Raw genomic sequence first — 6,110 nt, forward strand, 5'->3', positions numbered from 1 at the left:
GTACAGTATATATTTTTCACTTCATTTATACTCTGCATTTCTTCCCAATGGGGACCCAAAGTGGCTTATATCATTCACCTTTCCTCCATTTTATCCTCTCAACAATCCTTTGAAGTAGGATGTAAGGGTGTGACTAGCCCAAGGTCACCTAGCAAGCTTCCTAGATAGACTGGAGATTTGAACCTGGTTCTCCCAGATTGCAGTTAAACACTCTACCCACTACACCACACTGGCTGGATGGACTAAGGGTGAATTCAGTATTTGGCAGCTTTGTGTGACAAGAGGCTATCACAGGCACACTGGGATCTGATTGATGGGTTGCACTGGGGTTGCCATTGTCATCCTCCTTGCACTTTGGCATGGGATTCTTATTCCCTATCACACTGCTCTGTGGAGCAACCAGCCATGCTGATTGCAATGCCCTGCCCTGGGGTGTTAAGATGTAGCTGCCTGTAATTGTCCAGTTTCCCATCCTCTGCAGGCACTGAAGCAGCCAAGAATGGCCATGCAGTTCCTTTCTCTTTCTATGTCCCCTGTCAGAGGGTTCCACATACTGCAAGGGAATTGCTGTGTCACTCTTCTCCCCACCCTTCTAGAATTACCAGCCACCTTATATGTTGTTGTTTGATGTGATATTTGATGACATTAACTTACAGGATAGATACTACCAAACCTCCCACCCCACCCCTGTATCCTCTGTTGCAAACCTTCAGCATTTGCAGGTTCTGGCAACAGACAGTAAGAAACATTCATAGAAACTCTAGATCCTTATTTACTTACTTCATTTATACACTGCTTTTCTCTTTAGCAGGGACCTAATGTAGCTTACATCATTCTCCTCTCCTCCATTTTATCCTCACAACAGCCCTGTAAGGTACAATAGGCTGAGGGAGTGAGATTGGCCCAAGGTCATACAGCAAGCTTCCATGCCAGAGTGGGGATTCGAACCTAGTTGTCTCAGATCCTAGTCCAACACTGTAACTGCTATGCTACACTGACTCTGCTGATTTAAGGGGACTGTCGATCCTGGAGTCAGAACTGATTTACTCTGCCTGTTTGGATCCTCAGCTGCTTTCTTAAGACATGTCTAAATGAGACAGGAAAGCATATTTTGCCTATTGCCAATGTTATTGTTCTTGCCTTTCTCCGCAATTCATTCTGTGCTGTTTTAGCAGTACTTATGGAGGCACAGAAACCAGAACTAGTATTGAACTAAGATGCAAGACTATACACTTACCTAGGCATAAGCTTCATTGAACAGATAAGATGAGATTGTACATTACTGTAGAACAAAATCCATTAAACCAGTTGTGACAAGGGTCACCAACTGCCTGCAAGGGGGGGGGGGAGAAGCCCTGTTCCTTTACTAGTGACTTAATGGGATGTTATTTACCAAGTGACATTATTTACCTTCACTGATGAAAAGCTTATTTCTGTACTTCTATTAAAGGGACAGGGCCATAACCTGGATAGCCCAGGCAAGCCTGACCTCCTGATTTTGGAAGCTAAGCAGGGTTGGCCTTGGCTAGTAATTGGATGAGAGACTTCCAGTGAAGACCAGGGGTTGCAGAGGCAGGCAATGGCAAATCACCTCTGTTAGTTGCTTGACTTGAAAACCCTCCAGGGGCTGTCAGAAGTCAGCTATGACTTGATGGCACTCTCCTCCACCGCCAAAGGGACAGGACATAGTTCTCTAGGCATGTTGGCAACCCTAGCTGTAAACCAGAATGTAAATTTCCTTTAGAAGCAGTTATCTTAGGGAGCAAGCCTAAGCAGCTCTACAAAGACGTTGTTCTCATTTTATTCAAAGGTGGCTTACTCCCAGGAAAGAATTCTTAGAACTGCAGCCTTAGTTGCTCTTCTATTTTTCTGTTTTTATCCACTTTCTAGTACAACAGGCCAACATTTCTAGGAAAAAATTAAATCATGGCATGAGTCGGCTATAAAAATTCCTTCTGAAAGCCCCTTATGATCTCATTGGCTTGTGGTATTTTTTACACAGGGTGATATGGTGTGGATATTGTGGATACAGTTACAAGCTGAATTGTTGCTAAACTATGAAAGATGTCTGTTACATAGTGCAAGCTGGACATTCTTTCCACCCGTGAAGTTGTATTTACCCCCACCAACAGGAATGCAATTTTTAAAATGTCATTAAGTCTCCACCTGTAAAGTTGTATTTACCCAGTAAAATACATTCTGCCCTTGGTTGCAAACTGCCTGGAGACTTGGTGGTGGAAAGAGCCTTCAAGTCATAACCAATTTATGGTGACCTCTGCTGGGATTTTCAAGACAAAGAGAGGCTAACAGAGGTGGTTTGCCAGTGCCTGCCTCTGTATTGGGACCCTGGTCTCCTTTGGTGGTCTCCCATCCAATTACTAAGCAAGGCTGACCACGATTAGCTTCTGAGATCAAGCTAGCTTGGGCTATTCAGGTTAGGGGAACAGAGGCTTAATGGGATGTTATTTATCTCCATGTCATGAAAAGCTTCAGATGCCCATTTCCCCACATTAAACCTCTCTTAAAGGAACAGGATGTTTCCTGTTTTCTCCAGGCCTCTTGGCAACTTTAGACTCTCTCCACTTTATTATTCCAAAAGTGCTGAATACATGTAATGAACACAGCCCCGTGATGCAGAGTGCTAAGCTGCAGTACTGCAGCCTAAGCTCTGCTCATGACCTGAGTTCGATCCTGGCAGAAGCTGGGTTCAAGTAGCCGGCTCAAGGTTGACTCAGCCTTCCAACCTTCCGAGGTTGGTAAAATGAGTCCCCAGTTTCCTGGGGGTAAAGTGTAGATGACTGGAGAAGGCAATGGCAAACTACTCCATAACAAAAGTCTACCAAGAAAATGTGATGTGGCGTCCCCCCATGGGTCATAATGACTCGGTGCTTGCACAGGGGCTACCTTTAGCTTTACCTACATGTAACAAACTAAAGTATTAGAGGAAGGAGGAACAAACTATATAATGGACAATTGTGTACAGGAAGTGTTGAGAAATGAAGGTGAATTCAGTTCCTATTTCACTAGCCTACTCACCTTGACCTAACATCTGGACAGCGTCATGCTGATGATGGATCAATATGGGAATCTGGTTTGAATGGACAAGTGGTGTGTCATAAAGGCGTCTTAAGACTGCCAGGCTCTGAAATCTGCTTTGGTTTTAGTTCTGACCTAAAAATCCCTGAAATGATTTCACATCAGGCTACTTTATAACTTGGTTGGATATTTTTTTTAAAAAAAACTTACAATAGCAACTGCTATTTCTTCCTTTGACATACCCACCCTAAGGACCAGTTTGAATGTAACCTTTCCCACGCATTCATTTGTTGTATTTTCGTCCAACCACCTCCTCCACAGGGATTCAGGCAGCATGCATGCCTCCTTCCACGTGCCGTTTTATGTTCACAATAGCCCAGTGCTGTAGCAGAGGCTGAGAGAGATCCAAAGTCATTGAGTGAGCTTAATGGCAATGCTGTCTCCCCTGGCCTCTCCCTTGCTGCCTCTTGGTCCCCACTCCCAATCATCTGTCATTGCCTCTTGCCATTCCTGCCAAATAATAACAACGGCTCTTACCTAATACTCCTTTCCTCCTCATTCCCCAGGTATCTTGAAAGATGCCCTTTTGAAAGATCACAGTCTAAGTACTTGGGGGCCATGTGGATGCCATGATGCACTTTTTTGAGGATCCCATATCTGCACCATTTTCCTTGTCTCTGCCCAAATGGCTGCTATTCTGCCTGCCCCCCCCCCAATACACTCACCAGAGGCTTTTTAAAAATTAGTAATTGACAGATAACTGCAGCATTCTAATCTTATAATGATCTATTGCCATGATTTACTCATTCCAAGCTTTCATTTCTTAAAAAAGTAAGTCTTTAGTGGGAGGGAAGGCAGCATGGTATAGCCTGATCTCATCAGATCTCTAAAGCTAAGCAGGGTCAGTACTTGGATGGGTGCCAACCAAGGAAGACTCTGCCAAGGAAGGCACTGGCAAACTACCTTCACATTTGCCCTGACAGCCCCTTGCTGGGGTTGCCATAAGTTGATCGTGAGTTGATGGCATATACACACATATCTAGTCCTTTTTATTGTGGAGTTACAAAGGGAAAGGGAAATGTGCAACCTTACAGATGCATAACAAAAGGGCGAGATGCAAACTTTTTGTTTTCAAATGAAAGATTGGAACTAGTAGGTTGTAACAATAGATTGCTATATTACTAAAGCAATCTAACCATTTCTTATTTGTTTTTAAAGAAGCCATCCAGGGGAGGAGGGAAATGGTGGATGGGAGCTTTGTGGACACAGGATGGACACCTGTGGACACCATCTTTAAAAACAGCTGGGAAAAGATGGGGAAGGGGGGCAGGAGGGGAGCCCCTCTAATTACTGAGTCAGTGGATCTCCAAGGACTTGTCTAGTTTGTCACTTCAGGTTCACACATAGGTGTATATATTTGAGAGATACATGACATCAGCACTTGCTGAGAAGCTTTGCTTCAGCTCTAACATCCACAGCATTTTTTTTAAAAGCAGAAAGGGCTCTTTCTGTTTTGGTAAAAGCAATGCGAGGCTGTCTGCAGGTGAAGGGCAGTTGAACAACAGAAACACAGATGCAGGTGTTTATGCATTAAACAATGCCCCACAAATAAGAACCTCCACATTTACAAAAGCCTTTCACTCATTCTGAAAAGGCAAATGGCAGCCTGACTGTTGGGGTGCAAAGACAGAAGCCAGGCTGGGAAAGGGCAGGTGCTGGCATTCAGAACCAACTTGCTGCTTTCACACAGCGGAACAAGAAAGGGGGCACTTGTGGCTTGAAAGATCTCCTGTGATCTCAAGCTGCTAATTTTCTCACCATTCGCTTGCTCCGATGTTGAAAGGCAGGAGAGGGAAGGAGAACAAAATAAAACATATCTGAAAAAGGGAGCGTTGACTCTCGAAAGCGCATACCCTGGAAATCTTGTTGGTCTTTAAGGTGCTTTTGGACTTAAATCTTGCTCTTATATTTCTTACCCTTTTTGCTAATGCCAGAGGATTTCACGTGGGAATGCAGATGGCACTTCAAAGGGCACAGGAACATTTGGAATGGACCCATGCTCACCAAGTCCATTAAACAATTTTGTATAGAATGATAAAGTGTATTAAGTTGATTTATAGCATACTGGCAGATAAGGAAGACATCAATGGGATGTTATTATCACAGGTAACAGATTCTCTTTACAGAGGCGTGATCTGGGGGAGCCCAGTGACGCCTGGTGTGGGCTTTCAGGGACCACAGTTCTCTTTGTCAGATGCAGCTGGCAGGGAGAGCTGTGGTTATCGAAGGCTTATACTACATAGGAATTGGATACTTTCACTGCTACAAACTAATACGGCAAACTGACTGCACACCAAAAGGAGATGTTTACATTTCCAAGCAAAGGAATGTTTTGATTGCCTCCACGCTAATTGCATCCTGTCTCTTTGTGATATATGTCCCCTTCTTTCCTCTCTCTCTCTCTTCTCCCCTCCTCTTCTGTATCTGCCCAGTTTTGATCAGGCATCTGATGAAGAGAACTTGATTCTCGAAAGCTTATGCTACAATAAAATTGGTTAGTCTTAAAGGTGCTACTGGACTCTTTTTGATTTTGCTATGGAGCTAGAAAGACTGATTCAGTATAAAGCAGTTGAAACTATATGGTTCGTGTAGGGCACAGGGCATGCCACTTGTTAAGCAGGGTGGGGCTACAGTGCTGTGAAAGAAGACATGGGGTTCAGGATCTGTCTTCTTTAGTTAAAGAAGAGATCATAGGCAGCACGGCTGAGAAAAATATATGCTGGAGACTTTGGAAAATTTCAGTCAGAGTGTGTGGTAAAAAAGTGTATAAAGGATTATACAGTTAATAAAGAGTTAGTGTTTACAGGAGAAGCCATCTGCCTCCTACTGGTGGTCTTGGAGGAGGAAGCAGTGGTTGGAGAGAGCTTACAGATTCAAATTGTAAAGCATGTAAGAACCTCTTGAGTTCCCTTATAAGTGCCTGGAATCAGTTCTTTGCATAATTGCAAGTATCTTCCTAAATTTCTATTATTCAGTACACAACACTGGCCTGGAGGAACAAATAAGCAAGCAGT

General features: G+C 43.7%; 1 long non-coding RNA gene across 1 annotated transcript in view; it reads left to right on the top strand.

The window, feature by feature from the left end:
- LOC129332044 (uncharacterized) overlaps nt 1-5,573 on the top strand; it is a 31,445-nt gene extending 25,872 nt beyond the window's left edge. Inside the window, exon 3 of the long non-coding RNA XR_008597309.1 lies at nt 5,529-5,573. This is a non-coding gene — a long non-coding RNA (uncharacterized LOC129332044). The remainder of the gene's footprint in view (nt 1-5,528) is intronic.
- The last annotated feature ends 537 nt before the right edge of the window (nt 5,574-6,110 follow it).

This window comes from Eublepharis macularius, chromosome 6 (genome assembly GCF_028583425.1).
Source record: "Eublepharis macularius isolate TG4126 chromosome 6, MPM_Emac_v1.0, whole genome shotgun sequence".
In the NCBI taxonomy this organism is placed as follows: domain Eukaryota; kingdom Metazoa; phylum Chordata; class Lepidosauria; order Squamata; family Eublepharidae; genus Eublepharis; species Eublepharis macularius.